Source organism: Danio aesculapii, chromosome 12 (assembly GCF_903798145.1).
Source record: "Danio aesculapii chromosome 12, fDanAes4.1, whole genome shotgun sequence".
NCBI lineage: Eukaryota > Metazoa > Chordata > Actinopteri > Cypriniformes > Danionidae > Danio > Danio aesculapii.
The window spans coordinates 42,295,894-42,317,745 of record NC_079446.1 but is presented as its reverse complement, the minus strand read 5'-3'; the positions used below and the strand labels follow the sequence as shown (position 1 = coordinate 42,317,745).

Sequence of the window (21,852 nt, the reverse complement as noted above, 5' to 3'; positions counted from 1 at the left end):
ATCCTGCTATCATCCCATGAAGGTATTTGACCATTTTTCTCCCATATTTTTTATCTCATGAAGGGTGACAATAGACATCAAAGAGCCGATCCTTCCTATACGCAATCCAAAACGCAGAACCACCAGGGGACACCCCTTGCTTTAAATGTGAATCTGTTCTGTGCTTTCATTTAATTTAGACATGAAAACACTTTGAAAAAAATATAAAAAGGGTGAGAATCCCTTCCTTTCCGTTATAGCCTCCTATGCAATCCTCAAAACAGTCGGTTCATTTTAAAGTGCGTGACTTTTCAGATTAGCTCCATAGTGATAAAAAGACACTGTTTCCCGAACAGATTATGTATACGTGATTTGAAGCCGAGTGAAATTCTGGGTTTTGGGTACATCTTTGAACAGACATATGCACATAATATTACTACTAATAATAGTAATAATAATAATAATAATAATAATAATAATAATAATAATAATAATAATAATAATAATAATAATAATAATAATACTAACAACAATATCTAAACATGTCTATCTTGGTGGTTTTCCTCTTAAACAGAACAAATTTTGTCTTAAATGAGCATAAAAAGTTAGGAAATTAATTGAATGATTTATTTTAAGGTATTTTATGGTGACACCTCTGTTATTTAATGTGATCAAACAATAAATCGAAATGAGAGATTCATTCGCTGCTCTTTAATCTGAATGTTTAAGTTATACAGTGATGAAAAAGGTTAATAAGACTTGATAACTTGATTCAATTTCTTTATAATACTGTAGCTATTAATTTGAATAGGCTAAAATGTTTGCTAATTTATTTGCAGCTCTTTCTAATGTATGTTTTCTAATTTATTTTATTCTTTGTTAACAACAACAACAACAACAATAATAATAACAATAATAATAATAATAATAATAATAATAATAATAATAATAATAATAATAATATTACTAATAATAAGAAGAAGAAGAACAACAACAACAACAACAATAATAACAACAACAACAACAACAACAACAACAACAACAACAATAATAATAATAATAATAATAATAATAATAATAATAATAATAATAATAATAATAATAATGATAACTAGGGTTAGAGGGTCCCTTATTTTCACATACCAATGCTGACAATTATGTTAGTGTCTTGAAAAATATCTAGTAAAATAATATGTCCAGTCATGCTGGCAAAAATAAATCAGTTATTAGAAATGAGTTACTAAAACCATTATGTTTTTAAATGTGTTGAAAAATAACCAGGGGGGGTGAGGGGATGGGGTAATAATTCAGGAGGGCTAGTAATTCTGACTTCAACTGTGTATATATATATATATATATATATATATATATATATATATATATATATTGGTTATTGCATTATTGCATTGTACCTACCAATGTCACCAGCTGACATCTGCTGTACAGAAACCCTCATAGATCATAATTCAAACAATCTAATTTAGCAGCATTGTAGGTGTTAAATGATCTCTTTCGCTGTCGCTTCATCTCGTGAATCCCTCACATCCCAACCCATCTGTCCTCATCCTTGCCACTTCAAGTTCAAACCTGTTGGATTGTCTTCTTCTGAGCCCTCATCATTTACAAGTGAGAAGAGGCGTAAAAAATAAACACTGCCGTAAACACGTCCAAATCATTTTCTAATACGCACCGCGAGCGCACATTGGACAGTTTCCCAGACTGCATCTCAGCAAAACAAAAGCCCGACACAATAGTACAAAAAGAGGTCTGTAAACTTTCCAAAAAAACAAATCTCCCATTCTTTTAATGCCATAACTCCATTTGTAGGCTGCCAAAAGCTCCAGCCCCAGCAGCGGCGGAGCAGAGATATTACCAGAGCCGCAGCAGCATTACTTAACCTAGGCTCCTAAGGCAACACAAGTCTCTGGCACACGGCCATTCACTCCATTAAAACAACACACAGACTAATGTTGTGACCTTTTCTTCATCCGTCAGTTCTGAGGGACTGTCTCTGCGAAGCCATCACTCAACTTTATTGTGTGGGATTGGTAAGTGCTCTTGAGGAAATATGAAACGGGCTTGCTGTAAATGAGCGAGGGTGTAGTCTTTGTTATCAGGGATGTACAAGAATTCTTCAAGAAAGCCCTCCAAATCAAGAAAACCCTGATGAAACTTTATCCCTTACTCCATTGGCGGTTTTAAAGGGACAGTTCACACAGAAACTAGAATTCTGCATTAAAGGGACAATTCAATCAGAAATCACATAGAACTGAAAATTCAGCATTAAAGGGACTGTTCAAGCTGAAATCGCACTGAAATGTAGCATTAAAGGGACCGTTCAGGCTGAAATAAGACCGAAATGTAGCATTAAAGGGACCGTTCAGGCTGAAATCGCACTGAAATGTAGCATTAAAGGGACCGTTCAGGCTGAAATCGTACTGAAATGTAGCATTAAAGGGACCGTTCAGGCTGAAATCGCACTGAAATGTAGCATTAAAGGGACCGTTCAGGCTGAAATCGCACCGAAATGTAGCATTAAAGGGACCGTTCAGGCTGAAATCGCACCGAAATGTAGCATTAAAGGGACCGTTCAGGCTGAAATAACACCAAAATGTAGCATTAAAGAGACCGTTCAGGCTGAAATCGCACTGAAATGTAGCATTAAAGGGACCGTTCAGGCTGAAATCGCACTGAAATGTAGCATTAAAGGGACCGTTCAGGCTGAAATAAGACCGAAATGTAGCATTAAAGGGACCGTTCAGGCTGAAATCGCACTGAAATGTAGCATTAAAGGGACCGTTCAGGCTGAAATCGTACTGAAATGTAGCATTAAAGGGACCGTTCAGGCTGAAATCGCACTGAAATGTAGCATTAAAGGGACCGTTCAGGCTGAAATCGCACCGAAATGTAGCATTAAAGGGACCGTTCAGGCTGAAATAACACCAAAATGTAGCATTAAAGGGACCGTTCAGGCTGAAATCGCACTGAAATGTAGCATTAAAGGGACCGTTCAGGCTGAAATCGCACTGAAATGTAGCATTAAAGGGACCGTTCAGGCTGAAATAAGACCGAAATGTAGCATTAAAGGGACCGTTCAGGCTGAAATCGCACTGAAATGTAGCATTAAAGGGACCGTTCAGGCTGAAATCGTACTGAAATGTAGCATTAAAGGGACCGTTCAGGCTGAAATCGCACTGAAATGTAGCATTAAAGGGACCGTTCAGGCTGAAATCGCACTGAAATGTAGCATTAAAGGGACCGTTCAGGCTGAAATCGCACCGAAATGTAGCATTAAAGGGACCGTTCAGGCTGAAATAACACCAAAATGTAGCATTAAAGGGACCGTTCAGGCTGAAATCGCACTGAAATGTAGCATTAAAGGGACCGTTCAGGCTGAAATCGCACTGAAATGTAGCATTAAAGGGACCGTTCAGGCTGAAATAAGACCGAAATGTAGCATTAAAGGGACCGTTCAGGCTGAAATCGTACTGAAATGTAGCATTAAAGGGACCGTTCAGGCTGAAATCGTACTGAAATGTAGCATTAAAGGGACCGTTCAGGCTGAAATCGTACTGAAATGTAGCATTAAAGGGACCGTTCATGCTGAAATCGCACTGAAATGTAGCATTAAAGGGACCGTTCAGGCTGAAATCGCACTGAAATGTAGCATTAAAGGGACCGTTCAGGCTGAAATCGCACCGAAATGTAGCATTAAAGGGACCGTTCAGGCTGAAATAACACCAAAATGTAGCATTAAAGGGACCGTTCAGGCTGAAATCGCACTGAAATGTAGCATTAAAGGGACCGTTCAGGCTGAAATAAGACCGAAATGTAGCATTAAAGGGACCGTTCAGGCTGAAATCGCACCGAAATGTAGCATTAAAGGGACCGTTCAGGCTGAAATAACACCAAAATGTAGCATTAAAGAGACCGTTCAGGCTGAAATCGCACTGAAATGTAGCATTAAAGGGACCGTTCAGGCTGAAATCGCACTGAAATGTAGCATTAAAGGGACCGTTCAGGCTGAAATAAGACCGAAATGTAGCATTAAAGGGACCGTTCAGGCTGAAATCGCACTGAAATGTAGCATTAAAGGGACCGTTCAGGCTGAAATCGTACTGAAATGTAGCATTAAAGGGACCGTTCAGGCTGAAATCGCACTGAAATGTAGCATTAAAGGGACCGTTCAGGCTGAAATCGCACTGAAATGTAGCATTAAAGGGACCGTTCAGGCTGAAATCGCACTGAAATGTAGCATTAAAGGGACCGTTCAGGCTGAAATCGCACCGAAATGTAGCATTAAAGGGACCGTTCAGGCTGAAATAACACCAAAATGTAGCATTAAAGGGACCGTTCAGGCTGAAATCGCACTGAAATGTAGCATTAAAGGGACCGTTCAGGCTGAAATCGCACCGAAATGTAGCATTAAAGGGACCGTTCAGGCTGAAATCGCACTGAAATGTAGCAATAAAGGGACGCTCAGGCTGAAATCGCACTGAAATGTAGCATTAAAGGGACCGTTCAGGCTGAAATAACACCAAAATGTAGCATTAAAGGGACCGTTCAGGCTGATATTGCACTGAAATGTAGCATTAAAGGGACCGTTCAGGCTGAAATCGCACCGAAATGTAGCATTAAAGGGACCGTTCAGGCTGAAATCGCACTGAAATGTAGCAATAAAGGGACTGTTCAAGCTAATATTGCACTGAAATGTAGCATTAAAGGGACCGTTCAGGATGAAATCACACCAAAATGTAGCATTAAAGGGACGCTCAGGCTGAAAACGCACTGAAATGTAGCATTAAAGGGACCGTTCAGGCTGAAATCGCACTGAAATGTAGCATTAAAGGGACCGTTCAGGCTGAAAACGCACTGAAATGTAGCATTAAAAGGATTGTTCAGGCTAAAATCACACCTAAATGTAGCATTAAAGGGACATTTCATGTAGAAATCACACCGAAATAAAAATTCTACATTAAAGGGACAGTTCATGCAACAAATACAAAATTTGAATAAAAGGGACAGTTCACAGAGAACTGAAAATTCAGCATTTAAGGGACATTTCATGTAGAACTAAAAATTCAGTAAATTGACTTTTCATGTAAAAATTAAGCAAAGCTGAATATTCAGCAAAAAAGGGAAATTTCATGCTAAGACATTGATTTTATTTATTTATTTATTTATTTATTATTTATTTATTTATTGAATGATTGTTTTTTATTTATTTCTGATTGTTTGTATATTTGTTTTTAATTTATTAACTTACTAAATGATTTATTTATTTATTTATTTATTGAATGATTGTTTTTTATTTATTTATTTGTTTGTTTGTATATTTGTTCATTTATCAAATGTTTGTTTTTTATTTATTTACTTGTTAAATTATTTATTTATTTTATTTATTTATTTATTTATTATTATTTCCAGAGTTGTTTTGAACACCACTTGCTTTTTGTGCTAAAAATAGATAAATAAATGTAACAAAACAAAACAAACAAACACAAACACCGTTGAAAATATGCAGATTGACATAAAAACAAATATTTGTATTCATTTAAATGTAGCTAACATTTATAATGTCAAATTAAATCTTAACACTTTACTCTTACAATACATTTGTTTTTTTACATCTCCAAGTGTAAAAATAGCGCAGGAGTGGTTGCTAATACGCTGGAAAGCATTAGCAGCTGGGGAAGGCCTTGACAAACTGGCATGCTTTTCTAATTTGATCAGAACAGGAAGTTGCACTAATCCTTCCTTTTAGAGACTCCCTGATCTGTGTCAGAGAAGCTCCAAACTCACTCACTAAAACCCTCCAGACTCCCTGATCAGCAGAGAAATTAGCCTACTTAGCGGAGTGTGTGTATGTGTGAGTGTGTAAGAGACTTTTCCCATCATCGAGGCCTCTGAAATTGGGAATTCTGATTATTCCCTGGAAACTCTTACAAGAAAAGCAGGCAAGACGAAGATCCGACCTCACTTATTATTAACAAGCTTAACGTCTTGCTTTATATGTGAGCGGGACATGTTGAGCCCCTGGCTGATAATGAGATGTCTTCCGTGAACAATGCTTGCTTTATTTCTAAAGAAAATGTTCTTGTTTAGATCAGAAATCAACAGGAAGGACACAGGCTTGCCATCTGTATGTGACAATTATTAGCACTGTCTTGTTGCTAAGAAAACAGCGTACTATTGTTAGGGTTAGGGATCTAAACAAACCCTGCTGCTGAAGATAATGATAGCTCAACACTGCAGAGCTTGTTAGGAAAGGTGTATATATGTTTTTGTGCACCTTTTGTGGCACTAATTTTAAAAACAAGTACAAAAACAAAAACTCTCTCTTTCTTTCTCTTTCTCTCTCTCTCTCTCTCTCTCTCTCTCTCTCTCTCTCTCTCTCTCTCTCTCTCTCTTCGATTCAATTCAGTGTTACAAATGTATAGCCAAAGCATTTAGAAGTAAATAGAAGTAGTACACATACAATAATAACAAATAAAAATAAATAATAATAATAATAATATTAATAATAATAATAATAATAATAATTACGTACAATACTAATAAAAAATAAAACAGAATAAATTGTACATTTAACAATCAACATTTATGGATAAACAGTCATAATAAATAATAATAATCAGTATATTTGCAATGATTTACAATTTCATTTATAATAATCTAGATGTGTGTGTGTCTCTCTCTCACTCTCTGTTTTCTCTAAAGTATATACACGCACCGGTCACTTTATTTGGTACACCTTAGTACTGGGTAGAACCCCCTTTTGCCTTTAGAACTTCCTTAATCCTTTGTGGCATAGATTCAACTAGGTACTGGAAAATTCCTCAGAGATATTGGTCCATATTGACATGAGAGCATCACGCAGTTGCTGCAGACTTGTTGGCTGCACTTCCATGATGCAAATCTCCCGTTTCACCACATCTCAAAGGTGCTCTATTGGATTGAAATCTGGTGACTGTGGAGGCCATTTGTGTACAGTGAACTCATTGTCATGTTCAAGAAACCAGTCTGAGATGATACATGCCTTATGACATGGTGCGTTATACTGCCTGTAGTAGCCATCAGAGAATGGGTACACTGGTCATAAAGGAAAGGACATGGCCAGCAACAATACTCAGGTAGGCTGTGGTGTTGACATGATGCTCAATTGATATTAATGAGCCCAAAGTGTGCCAGGAAAATATCCCCCACACCATTACACCACCACCACCAGCCTGAACCATTATTACAAGGCAGGATGGATCTATGCTTTCATGTTGTTGACGCCAGATTCTGACCCTACCATCAGACTCCTCAGACCAGGCAACGCTTTTCGAATCTTCTATTGTCCAATTTTGGTGAGCCTGTGTGAATTGTAGCCTCAGTTTCCTGTTCTTAGCTGACAGGAGTCAGGTGTGGTCTTCTGCTACTGTAGCCCATCTGCCTCAAGGTTGAACGTGTTGTGCATTCAGAGATGCTCATCTGCATACCTCGGTTGTCTGGCCATTCTCCTCAGACCTCTGGCATCAACAAGACATTTGCGCCCACAGAACTGCCACTCACTGGATATTTTCTCTTTTTCAGACCATTCTCTGTAAACCCTAGAGATGGTTGTGCGTGAAAATCCCAGTAGATCAGCAGTTTCTGAAATACTCAGACCAGCCCTTCTGGCACCAACAACCATGCCACATTCAAAGTCACTTAAATCACCTTTCTTCCCCATTCTGATGCTCGGTTTGAACTGCAGCAGATCGCCTTGACCATGTCTACATTCCTAAATGCATTGAGTTGCTGCCATATCATTGGCTGATTATAATTTTTTCTAATCAGTTGGAAAGGTGTACCTAATAAAGTGGCCGGTGAGTGTATATATTGTATATAACTCAATATTTTTTTGCACACCTTGTAAAAATTAGTTTGATTTATTTATTTTTGTGAATTTAAAATCCAAATCTATGACTAAAAAAATCTACGTTATTATTCCACAATTAGTGGCAGCCCTAACAATTTCTATATAAAAAAAAATGTAAAACAATTTTGTAAGACAATTTTCTGTAGTTTTTTAAATTTGATAAAAGTATCTATATAGGAACTTTTAATTAGTAATTCATGACTTTTTTCTTTGGGCTATATATATATATATATATATATATATATATGACAAGACACAGAGACCTGTTTCTCTTTTCAACTGTTTAAATTTGTTAAAACATTATAAGGGCAAAAAGTACTTTTTAGAAAACAAAACTTATTTTGTTTAATGTTTCATGTTCATGAACCACAAAGTTTAAAAGTAGAGGGTTTACTGTATGATAAAACCCTTAAAACCCTTACTGTATGTTAGCAAACCCTTTTATAAAATGTAAAACACATTTACTTTAACTTTCTATGAATTTAATTAATCCTGGATGATTAAACAATTCAATCGCTTATGAATATGCTAATATACTTTTATTTTTTTTTACATGAATGCACAAATTATTAGGTAAGGAATTCCCATTAGCACTGAAAAAATAAAACTGAAGCAAAACTCTGTCTATAAACCTGTAATTTGGCTAGTAACCAAACAAAACTGAACACTTTAGCAACAGTATTACAATGATAACAACACTCTGGCATCATAACAGCAACAATTACACAAGCATTGTCCTTTCATCTAGTTAATTATTAAAATTATTCATTAGGAAGTATCATAATGCTTTGTCAATGGCTAGTTTATATGAGCAGAATCAATCCCAGCACCTGACATTCATTTCCCCCCAGTTTAACTGGAAATGAACCAACCCAATGAATAAATAAAGCTATTGCCTTTAGTTAACTGCTATTTACTGTAATGGAGAGGAAGGTTGAGCACAGAGCCATAACCCGACAGTTTATTGTGCTATTGAAACTACCAGCAGTTAGAGCTAAATCACAATCTACTGTATATTAGTAGTATCTTTTTTCCTATGTCCCATGATGCCTTCGCTTGAATTATCAGAATATTTTTTGTAAAACTACACAATGTGTAAGATCTGTGAATTCTGCAGACCATAAAACCCCCAAAATATCTTTCCACAGCGATCTTATAAACAAAATCAAGAGGTGCAAAGTACAGTATTTGCTGTACATGATTATATGTAGTTAATTTAAAGGGATAGTTCACCCAAAAATGAAAATTCTGTCATGATATTTTATGATATTTTAAAGAATGTTGGTTGATGGAGCTTATTGACTTTCATTATTTTGTTTAAATGTTTTGCGTACTGTGAAAGTCAATAGGGTGCCAGCAACCAGCAATCTTCAAAGTATCTTCTTTTGTGTTCAACAGAAGAAAGAAAATTGTGGCCCTTACCCATCATAGCCTCCCAAACATCCCCATCCACTGAATTGGCTATATCTCTATATAAATACACACATGACGTTAGATTAAGATCTAAATCCAAATGATTTAGAGTAAATGTTGATGTGACTGAAAGTACAGGTGAACTAAAGGTACAGGTGAACCCAAAGCTTGAACGTTATTTATTTTTATGTTATTTTTGAACCTTTTTAATTATTATACTACCTGAATGAATAAATACATAAATAAAATAAACGAAATCAATAAAAAATGTAAAAGTAATATAATATTTATTAATATAATTATAGTTAGATCATAATTATATATAGATTTTTTTCTGCTCTTTTCACAATGACATTCCTAAAAATAAAATAAAATAAAATAAAATATAACTTATTGGTAAAGTGTTGATTAAAAATGAATTTAAATATGTCTGAAATCATGGCACCTTTCTGTTATACTATGCAAAAATAAAAATAAAAATAAAAAATTAAACAAATAATAAATAAACAAATAAATAAACAAAATATTATATTCATTAGTATAATTTTAACGATTTTTTTCTGTTCTTTTCAAATGACATTCCTAAAAAAATAAATAAATAATGAAAAATAAAATAAAAATAAAATGTAACTTATTGGTACAGTGTTGATTAAAAATGAATTTAAACATGTCTGAAATCATGGCATCTTTCTGTTTTACTATGCAAAATAATAAATAAATAAATAAATAAACAAAATATTATATTCATTAGTATAATTATAATGATTTTTTTCTGTTCTTTTCAAATGACATTCCTAAAAAAATAATAATAATAATAAAAAATAAACTTATTGGTACAGTGTTGATTAAAAATGAATTTCAACATGTCTGAAATCATGGCACCTTTCTGTTATACTTTGCAAAAAAATAAAAAATAAATAAATAAATAAATAAATAAATAAATAAATTAATTAATTAATTAATTAATTAATTAATTAATTAATTAATTAATTAATTAATTAATTAATTAATTAATTAATTAATTAATTAATTAATTAATTAATTAATTAATTAATTAATTAATTAATTAATTAATTAATTAATTAATTAATTAATTAATTAATTAATTAATTAATTAATTAATTAATTAATTAATTAATTAATTAATTAATTAATTAACAAATTATTGAATATATAAAATATAATAATATTTATTAGCATAATTATAGTGATTTTCTTTTCTGTTCTTTTCAAATGACATTCCTAAAAATAAAATATAATAAAATAAAGTAAAATGTAATTTATTGGTACAGTGTTGACTAATAATGAATTTAAACATGTCGGAAATCACATCACCTTTCTGTTATACTATGCAAAAATAACAAATAAATAAAAAAAATAAATAAATAAAAAACTAACGAACAAACAAACAAATACATAAATAAATAAATACATTTAAATATATATTTCTGTTCTTTTCAAATGACATTCTTAAAAATAAAATAAAATACAACAAAACAAAGCAAAGCAAAACAAAAAAGTCATTGCATGCAGAAAAAAATCTAATAAAACAGTTATTAGTTTAGTTATAGTGATTTTTTCTGTTCTTTTCAAAGGACATTCCTCAAACTGGAAGTGCAACAGACAATATGATTATATATGTTTTTTTTTATCACATTTTATCAGTACTTTAGACAATCCCCAAACTGAAAGTCCAACACATAATGTGAAATATACTCATCTCATGCGCCAAAAAAATAAAGCATCGTCCTCCGAAGTGACATGTCCTTATTTTTGATTTTGCCCCTGACTTTGTTATTCTTTCAGTGCGCATCTGCTGACCTAATGACCACAATCATCTCATCCTGCTCAAAACAATACGGCCGTGCTTACCATATAATCAAAGGCAGATTGACTATCGACTAGCCTCCTCTCGCCTGAATTGATTCATGTCAGCTTCTCCTCCATCTCCTCAGGTGCCTCATCCAAAGTTTTTAATCCTGCTCGTCATCTATATTTGTGTGCTCTGACATCCTGAGAGAAAGCATTTAGCCGCCAATTACCAGTCAAGCCATTCAATAGCGCATTAAAGGGCACAAGGTGATAGCAGCTCATTTCCAGCAGATGATTTGAGACCCACTGAACATTAGCTGTGTTGAAATGAGCAGCGTTTGACTTCCTAATTGTGAGTTTTATGATTGGATGTCAAGAGTTTTGTAAACTGTGGACGGAAAACAATAATCAGAACTCTTGACCATAGAATCATCCTTCCACTGTGGACTATTTTGACTTTTTTGACAGCTTTTGTTTTTACTTTGATGTAACTATAAACAATATTTCGTTTGTGATTTCTAGATGTAGATTTTATTTTTAGAAAATGATAATTAGCCATCATAATAAATGTTTTATTATAAATCAATATTAAAATAAAGTAAAATAAAATAAAATAAAATAAATGATGATAGTAAATAATATTTGACTTGATATTATTCAAGACACTTCTATACAGCTTAAAGTGACATTTAAAGCCTTAACTAGGTTAATTTAGTTAACTAGGCAGGTTAAGGTAATTAGGCAAATTATTATATAACAATGGTTTGTAGTGTAGATTATCAAAAAACAAATGAGCTATATATAAAAATAAATAAATAAATAAATAAATATATATAATATATATATATATCAAAATTAAATAAAACAAGATAAAAAAATAAAAGTTTGATATATTTTTCCAAAATAAAACAAGAAATAAAATAAAAGGATTGTCAGAACTCAAAAGTTATAGAAGGTTGGGGTACTGCTAGCAGCACAAAAACCTTACAAAGAAAAACCTCAGAAACCTCTTGTGCAAAAAGCAGGTGATGGACTTGTTGACAGCAAAATAAATAAATAAGATAAATAAATAAAAACATCAAGGAAGAATCTATAAGCAACCTTCTCCACTATTAATCTGAATATATTTACTTTATATGCAAAAGAAAAGAAATATCTCAGAAAGTCTTGCAAACATGACCTAAGGCTTCATGCATATATAAATTATATAGATTGAAGGCAGAATATGCATAAACACCCACACCACTGGGTCAGGACTTCCGCAAACAGTGCTGGAACAAACCTTTGACATCCGTCAGATGAAGAAAACTACCTCAGTCTAAAAATCTAAAGATTATTGTTACAAAGCAAAGGATCCAAATGCAGCGTCTTTATTGACAAGATTATTCAGGCTGGCAATGGTCAATAACAGGAGCAAACAGGTATATAAAGGGCATTCTAAAAGAGTAGTCGGTACACAGGCAAAGAGATTGGTCCCGGCAGCTAACAACAAGAAACATCAAACAAAGCGAGGGTTGGGAAACATGGCACAGAGAGTCAAAACAAGGAAACTGCCTCATAATGTACAAAACCAAGACTCAGCAATGTGTGTGTGCAAGTGTGGTATATAAATAGTCTGTGTAATGAGTCCTACATCAGCTTCCAGCTGTGAGGTGCATGACAGGATTTGTAGTTCATAAGGTGACAGGATTGTTGTCCTAGTGAAAGTTTATGTTTAGCAGCGATCTGCAAGCCTGGATTGCTGGTGATTGTGACAATTATATTTGGATACACTTGTGAAAAATATATACGCAATAACTAAGAGACCACTTAAATTTTGGTTTTATTCTAAAAATAATGTTATACCAATAAAATGAAAAAAAAAAATAAATAAATAAAATTAATCTCTCTCTCTCTCTCTCTCTCTCTCTCTCTCTCTCTCTCTCTCTCTCTCTCTCTCTCTCTCTCTCTCTCTCTCTCTCTCTCTCTCTCTATATATATATATATATATATATATATATATATATATATATAATAAAAATAATCAAATAATAATAATAAAATACATTTTAAAAATAAATTAATAAAATAAAATAGCTATTTAGAGAAAAAGTATAAAAACATAGCAAAAAATGTTAAATGTTTTCAGATGTTAACATTAAGATCAATGTATTGACCTCTGTAGAGTTAACCAATCAATAATTTATGGAATAGCCTTCATTTTTAACCAACCAACCAACCAACCAACCAACCAACCAACCAACCAACCAACCAACCAACCAACCAAATAAATACATAAATAAACAAACAAAAAAATGGCTAAATAAACAAACAAACAAACAAATGGCTAAATAAATAAACAAACAAATGACTAAATAAATGAATTAACAAACAAATTACTAAATAAATAAACAAATGGATAACTAACTTAATAAATAACTAATTAACTAAACAACTAACTAAATAACTAACTAACTAACTAACTAAATAAATAAATAAATAAATAAATAAATAAATAAAATTAATGACTTAATAAATAAATAAACAAACGAATGGCTAAATAAATAAATAAACAAACAAATTGCTAAATAAATAAACAAACACACGAATGGTTAAATAAATAAATAAACAAATGGCCAAATAAATAAACAAACAAAAGACTAAATAAATAAACAAACAAATGAATAAATAAATAAATTAAGAAATGAATGACTAAATAAATAAACAATCAAATGACTACATAAATAAGTAAACAAATAAATGACTAAATAAATAAAACAAACAAATGGTTAAATAAATAATTAACAAACAAATGACTAAATAAATAAATAAACAAACAAATGACTAAATAAATAAATAAACAAATGAACGAATAAATAAATAAGCAAATGAATGACTAAATAAGTAAACAATTCAATGGCTACATAAATAAATGAACAAATTACTAAATAAATAAATAAATAAATAAATAAATTACTAAATAAATAAATGAATGACTAAATAAATAAATAAACTAACAAATGAATGAATGAATAAATAAATAAATAAATAAATACATACATTCTGACTAGCTGTCATTTTTATGAGGAAAAACTCTCTAAATATAAATAAGACATATTTATTTCAAATTATTATTTAAAAACCAGAATACATTTTATCAGACATTTTAGTATAAAAATATGGACATTTTATATTTATATCTAGTAAATATCTCTTGCATATCTAGATAATTTAAGACAAATTTTATTTCTATATCTGTGTATTAGATGTAATATAGATGCATATTAATATTAAATATTATTTTGATGCGCATTATTAAATTTTTCTCTTTCATTAGACATTTTTTATACTAGTACTTTAAATTATAATAAATAATCACATGCAATAATAAAGCATCTATTCGATTCCATGATGACTTAAGTACTCAAAATTCACTCTGGCAGTATATTCATTTTACACATCTCTAAATGGGATATTTGTGTCTGTGGTACTAAATATCCCGAAAGGTAGTTTGTGAGAGATTGAAAGTGAAGTATCACTAACAGGCAATGCAGTAAAGCAAGACTAAGTCAATCTTTCTTGTCTTTTTTTTTCTCTTCTTCGCACAATTCCCTTGAATCAGTTCTCATGTCTCCTGTCTGAAAGCATTAAGTCCTTGTACAGCATCTAAAATAAACTCAGTCTGGCAATGCTGATACTCTGTCCTGCCACAATTCCATTAAGCATTTCATCTCTGAAAAACTCTCACCGAAGTCATTGATATGCCGCTGTGCTTTTGAAAACGTGAATGTTCTTCATGGTTTGTTCTATGAAATCTTCTGCACTCCTCCTTACAGATGAACATGTACACAATTCTGATCATATTACACTAATTTAAAATGGACAGGATCTCAGAAAGTGTTTAGGTGAAGATCCTTAATATATGTGATGTTTTTCTATAGAATTTTTAAATTTTTATTATAGTAAAATAAGTAGTTAACATAAGTAGTAGCCTAGTAGCATAAAAGTGCAGCACACTTTACTAAATGTCAACAAAAAATAACTGAAAGGTGTTTTTGATCATGCTCAAAGTTTTTTTGCGCTGTAATACACATTAAAAAAATCTGTTAATTAACAGTTTCTGTATTTTGTGATTCATTGGTGTTGACCATAAATTTTGGCTGTTTTGGCGGTTGTGAATTGCATTATGGGAGCTGGATCTCAGCTCTGTCGATTTCTGGTGTTGATAATTTAATTCCACAGTTTAACAAAGTGACTTTTATTGACATTTACAGTTGAAGTCAGAATCATTAGCCCCTCTTTGAATTTTGTTTTCTTTTTTTTTATAATTATTTTTTCAGTGCTTTCACCTTTAATGGATAGGAAAGTGTAGAGTATTGACAGGAAAGCATGGGGAGCAGAGAGAGAGGAAGGATCGGCACAGGACCACGAGGCGGGAATCGAACTCAGGTCACAGTGAGCACCGGAGTGCAGGTGTCGGCGCACTAACCACCACACCACTGGCGCCGACTTGTTTTCTTTTTTTAATATTTCCTAAATGATGTTTAACAGAGCAAGGAAATTTTCACAGTATGTCTGATAATATTTTTTTCTTCTGGAGAAAGTCTTATTTGTTTTATTTCAGCTGGAATAAAAGCAGTTTTTAATTTTTTTAAAAAACATTTTAAGGTCAAAATTATTAGCCCCTTTAAGCTATATATTTTTTCGATAATCTACAGAACAAACCATCATTATACAACAACTTGCCTAGTTAACCTAATTAACCTAGTTAAGCTTTTAAAGGTCACTTTAAGCTGTATATAAGTGCCTTGAAAAATATCTAGTAAAATATTATTCACTGTCATCATGGCAAAGATAAAATAAATCAGTTATTAGAAATGAGTTATTAAAACTATTATGTTTAGAAATTAGTTGAAAAAATCTTCTCTCCGCTAAACAAAAATTGGGGAAGAAATAAAAAGTGGAGCTAATAATTCAGGGGGGCTAATAATTATAATAATAATAATAATAATAATAATAATAATAATAATAATAATAATAATAATTCCTTACATTTATACAGCGCTTTTCTGGGCACTCAAACGGGGGAATCTCCTCATCCACCTCCAGTACGCAGCATCCACCCTGATGACACGACGGCAGCCATTTTGCACCAGACCGCACACCACACACCAGCTGATTGGTGGAGAGGAGACAGAGTGATTAAGCCAATTATGATATGGGGATGATTAGGAGGCCATGGTGGACAGAGGCCAGTGGGCAGATTCGGCCATGATGCCGGGGTTAAACCCCTACTCTTTTTGGAAGGACATCCTGGGATTTTTAATGACCACAGAGAGTCAGGTCCTCGGTTTAACGTCTCATCCGAAAGACGGCGCTCACTGAGCAGTATAGAGTCCCCATCACTATACTGGGGCATTAGGACCCACACAGACCACAGGTTGGGCTCTCTAACACCACTCATTATGACTTCAACTGTATTAGTAGTTTGCAATAATATAATGTACAGTATAAGAAGCAATACATAGATAGAAATAAGTCTGTAAAATAAGAGAAAAAGTACTGGCAGATTATTACAAAGTTTTTGTATGATAATACAACCCCAAAGACTAATATTTACAACTTATTGGGCCTGTTTCATTAAGGAGGTTCAATCAACTCTGAGTATAAACTTTAATCTGAGTTTACTTACTGAGCCAGCGCCCCGACGCGGACGCACTGGGACGCTGTTTTTTCCACATGTCAGTGTTTATGAATAAATTACACCAAAAAGAACATGAGTAATCTTAAAAAAAATTTACATCAGTTTAAAGCTACAACCCTTAAGCACCAATTGCCGCTGGTCGTTTTTCAATGGAAAGCTTATAAAGAATGTATTTGCAAAATTTGTGTAAGTTTTGCAGAAATCATTAGATATGGAGCACATATCATCATAATAACAACACACACACGCATTCATTGCTGTGCATCACGGTTTGTTTTGAAAAGGTAAGAGTCCACAGAGAAACATCCCATCAAGCACATTTAGTCCACCGACATATAGTATTGAATTATGGATGGTTATTCATTTATGTCACCGTTTCTGCAAGAGACCTATTGTTTACATCGCTTTACCATGGTACTTACATGCGAAAACGGCGTCTTTGTAGTAAAAGGCAAGTCGATGTCATAGCTTACAGTGTTACAGATAAAATGAGACCACAAACTGAATAAAAAGTTAAAGTTATAGTTACTAAAATCTAAATAAATCAGTCGAGTGTTTTGACCGTCTGCACATCTCTCAGTCATTGCTATTAGTCACCAGTTTTGCCAACTATTTCCAATGAAAAGTAGCTAAAGCTTGCCCAAAAAGTAGCTAAATGTGGCCAGATGATATCACGCTCTAATTTGCATATCAGTGATGTCATCACATAGTATCTGACAAGCGAAAGCCCGTCATGTCTCTACTCTCTGAGGCGCCGTGTATTATTTTATATTAAAACATTACATCCAGATGCACAATAAATAGGTTCTTCTTAACATATTACTTCACGTGATGACATCATTGCGTAATCGCAACTCAAAACTACATCTAATGTCTTCTAAAAGTCAAAAAGTATTACTTTACAAACTGTATTGCTCACAAATCATCCAAACATCTGCATATTATTCAATAAAATTGCTGAAATCAGTCTAAATAGTTTTAATAAGTAAATAAATAGACTGAATTAGAGGTTCGAAAATATGTGGATTTCTCAGGCACAAATTCTTGTGTGAGCCTAATTATAGATGTTTGTCTGTGTAGAGGAGTTAAAGTGCTAATTATGGCATGTTTTTTCAACACCTGCTAAAAAGAAGTTCAATTATGGTTTCAGCATTATAGACAGCAACAACAACACAATAAAGATACTGTGTTGTATTTCAGCACCATGGACAGCACATTGTATATACGCAGATCGAAGCTGGTTTCTATTTCAGCACAGAGCCGGCATATACACTGATTCTATATCCCTTTCAGCACCTTACAGTATTAATCCAACTAAAGCATCACCATAAAAGATTACTACAAAGATCCTGTGTTTGTATTTCAGCACCAAGGACAGAGCTGGAATATAAACAGCTTCTATTTCCCTTTCAGCAACGTAAAGTACTAATTATGCTATGTTTTTTTCAGCACGGGCAAATAGGAGTTCAATTAAGATTTCAGCACTATGGACAGCAACAACCACACAAAGACACTGCATTTGTATTTCAGCACTATGGACAGCGTATTGTATAATGGCAGACTGAGGCTGGTTTCTATTTCAGCACCACGGACAGAGTTGGAATATGCACAGCTTCTATTTCCCTCTCAGCAGCATCAAATTTTTCAGATTGCTGTTCAGCACTACAGATAATAGAGAGAAGGTTCTTAAGAAACCACTTGCAGATTTTGCATGCATAATGTCAGAGGATTGTGTGCAAATGTCTCTTGCTGTAAGGTCAATGTTTGCAACCTATTAAACCTCTGAAATCTGACATAAACGTATGCTAACAGGATATTCCACGAATACATACTTTATAGCTGGATCTACTTTCAGCCACTGGTAAATGATTAGTTGCATCCTTGCAGAATCTTTATTTCATTTATTCTTACTTCTTTTATTCCATCTTTGCTTTATTTTGCTCTTTCTTTTCTGTATGTTTTCATTTCTACCTTCTTAACTGTTCCTTCTTTATTAGTAAGGTTATTTTATTCTTTTTCTGTTTTCAGTTTTCTTTTTTCTTACTTCCTTTATGTGTATTCATTCTTTATCTTATTTTCATTTTCTCATTTATCTCATCTTATCTTTTATTCTTACTGCCCTTTCCTTTTTATCGCTCACATTTGTTTGATTTCAATTCTTCTGTTTCTTCCTTCTGTTGTTCCTTCTTTCCTTCCTTTCTTCTTTCCTTTAGTTCCATACCTTCTTTATACCTTTTTGTCCTTTGTGTCTCTTTATTCATGCCTTATTATATTTATTTTTAAATTGTAATATTTTCATTCATTCTTTTTCTGTTTTGCATTTGACTTCTTTTTACTTCTCTTTTTCCTTTCTCCCATTGCTTGCTCCCCCTTATTTTCGCCTTCCTTTGTATGTTTCCACTGTATTTTATCTTTTGTTTTCTTTTAATTCTTCCACCATTTCACTTTCATTTATCTTTTCGTTCTTTGCAGTTCCATGGCTTCCTTTCTTTATACAATTTGTCTCTCCTTTGTGTCTTTTTAAATTTTTATCTCATAATAATCTCTGCCTTATTATATTTCTTGTTTAATTTACCATAGTCCTTTCACCAGTTTTTTTCCCTTTCTACTTCTACTTTTATTTTTCTTTATCTCAGGTTTTTCCTCTTTTCTTGTATCGCACTATTCTTTATATAATCCCTCTTTATTTTGCCTTCCTTCCTTTCTTCTTTCCTTCCTTCCTTCCTTCCTTCCTTCCTTCCTTCCTTCTCTCCTTCCTTCCCTCCTTCCTTCCTTTCTTCCACCTTAATTCCTTCCTTCCTTCCTTCCTTCCTTCCTTCCCTCCTTCCTTCCCTCCTTCCTTCCCTCCTTCCTTTCTTCCACCTTAATTCCTTCCTTCCTTCCTTCCTTCCTTCCTTCCTTCCAGTTCCATGATTTCCTTTTCTTTTCACATTTTTTGTTCTTTATATTTTTTTCATCTCTGTAATACTATAGTTTCTTCATTATTTGATATTGTTCTTTTAGTCTTTTAGTTTCCATTTCCCCTTCCTATTAACTTCCTTTCTTTTTTTCTTTCTTTCTTTGCTTGCTTTCTCTTTTCCCTTATTTCCTCCTTCCATTATTACCTTCCTTCATCTTTCCATTTTTCAAAAAAAAAAAATGTAATTTAAATATCATTAAAGACATAAATGATTAAAAAACATAACTAAAAACAGCATTTTTCTAGGAAAATGTTACATCGTAAGAAATATCCTTATTACAATATTCAACAACAACATCATAAAAGAATGTTAGGTTCCACACAGTTCCTTCATGTTATCCTTACACAAATTGATAAATGTAATTGTTTTAAAGGTGTGGTCCAGAGCGTATTTTTCAGGCCTGGTTGTGTTTATACGATGCAAAGCAATATTTTTTTCATATATCTTACTTTGATTATATACTGCTACTCAGCTAACATGAAAATGACTGTCATATTTCCTAGTTCCTCCTAAAGCCCATCCTCAAGAGGCTCTGATTGGTCAGCTAACATAATGTGCTGTGATTCGCGAATTGGCTCCACATCACCAGGAAAAGCGTCACACCCCTATAAATACACACATTTGTGTTAATACTGTCAGAAAATAAAGAGGACACATCTGAACCTCACGCCTGCTCTCTATAATAACATCTGACAAGTGTCTTTCATATATATTCGAAATAAGCATGTGTAAGTAATATGAAATGTTCACATATTTGTTCACATCTTATGCGAGTTTGCTATTTTAGATGTAGAATGCAGGGCAGGCGGCCACATAGAGAGACACTGCAGTGCTGGTAAAGATTGTGGCTGTTTACAGTGGTTTAAATTGTTAATTGCGCCAAACTGAATTTCCCATTGTTTACATCCTTGTTCATGTCCTTGCTGCAATACCGTTACACTAGAAACTGTGCATGTAATAAATACATTTTAACAAATAAAAACACTTACAGGTTGTGGCTTATGATCCACAGCTTCAGCTACTATGGTTGGAGCTGCTCCTTTGAGGAGTTTTTAGCCAAATCCAGCACTGAACTGGGAGAGATGGAAGTTCTCCTTTGTCAAATGCTAGCTATATATATATATATATATATATATATATATATATATATATATATATATATATATATATATATATATATATATATATATATATATATATATATATATATTCTCTGAATTATAATTAAAATTAAACTGTAAGCACTTCTCTCTTTGTGCCGTGTCCTTTGGAAGCCCAAATACAGAAACAGAAGAAGCTCTGTGGGAAATAGCAGCGTTTGGAACGCCATTTTAGCTTTCTCTGCTATAACATTACAGAGCCTCTGGCCATGCCCCTTTGGGTGCATGTGAGTGGTGAATGCTTGTAACCTGAAGCCCTTGTGATCTCACTAACCCAGATGTATGTTTTTGTAGTCCTCAAACTTCGTTCGCTCTAGGCCTTGCTAAGCGAACTCTGCAAAAGCCAATGTCTCCCCTTGCATTAAACTTTGAGCGTCTTACATTTAGAGATGTTGTTCATGTTCACACACCTACATTAAACATCGACTACAGTTTAAAATATGACAACCTAGTGGACCCCCCTTTAACAAATTTAAGTAGAATGAACATAAAACAATCTCGTTGTCTCAGCAAAAATATATTTTAAAGTTAACATCGCAAAATTTTCCAGTATCTGGCAACCCTAATTACTACTTTCCTCCATCTTTTGTTGCTTACTTCCTTTACAATTTTCTGTCTTTCTTTATTCATCATTCATGCCTTCCCTTCCTGCACTTCTTCCTCTCCTCCTCCATTGTCCCCATCAAGTTCCCTCCTTCTTTCTCCCTATTCTCCTTTCTCTCCTCCATACAAAAAACAAACGGTGCCTCCATTAAGATTTAATGGTAACTTGTAAAAACCCTCAAACAATGTCCACCTCTAACGAACACCAAATCCATCTCAAAGCACTCTGGGTCTTGTTGTCTCTCTTCCAGTGTCTGTCTTTATCCCTGAAAGCCTTTACACAATGTTCTCTCCACCTCGTCCTCAAGGGATGCTCTCCATTATGGAGCCGCGATC

General features: G+C 33.3%; 1 protein-coding gene across 1 annotated transcript in view; it reads right to left on the bottom strand.

Annotated features, from left to right (window-relative positions):
- Positions 1-21,852, bottom strand: part of LOC130238114 (cadherin-18) — a 212,553-nt gene that overhangs the window by 72,364 nt on the left and 118,337 nt on the right.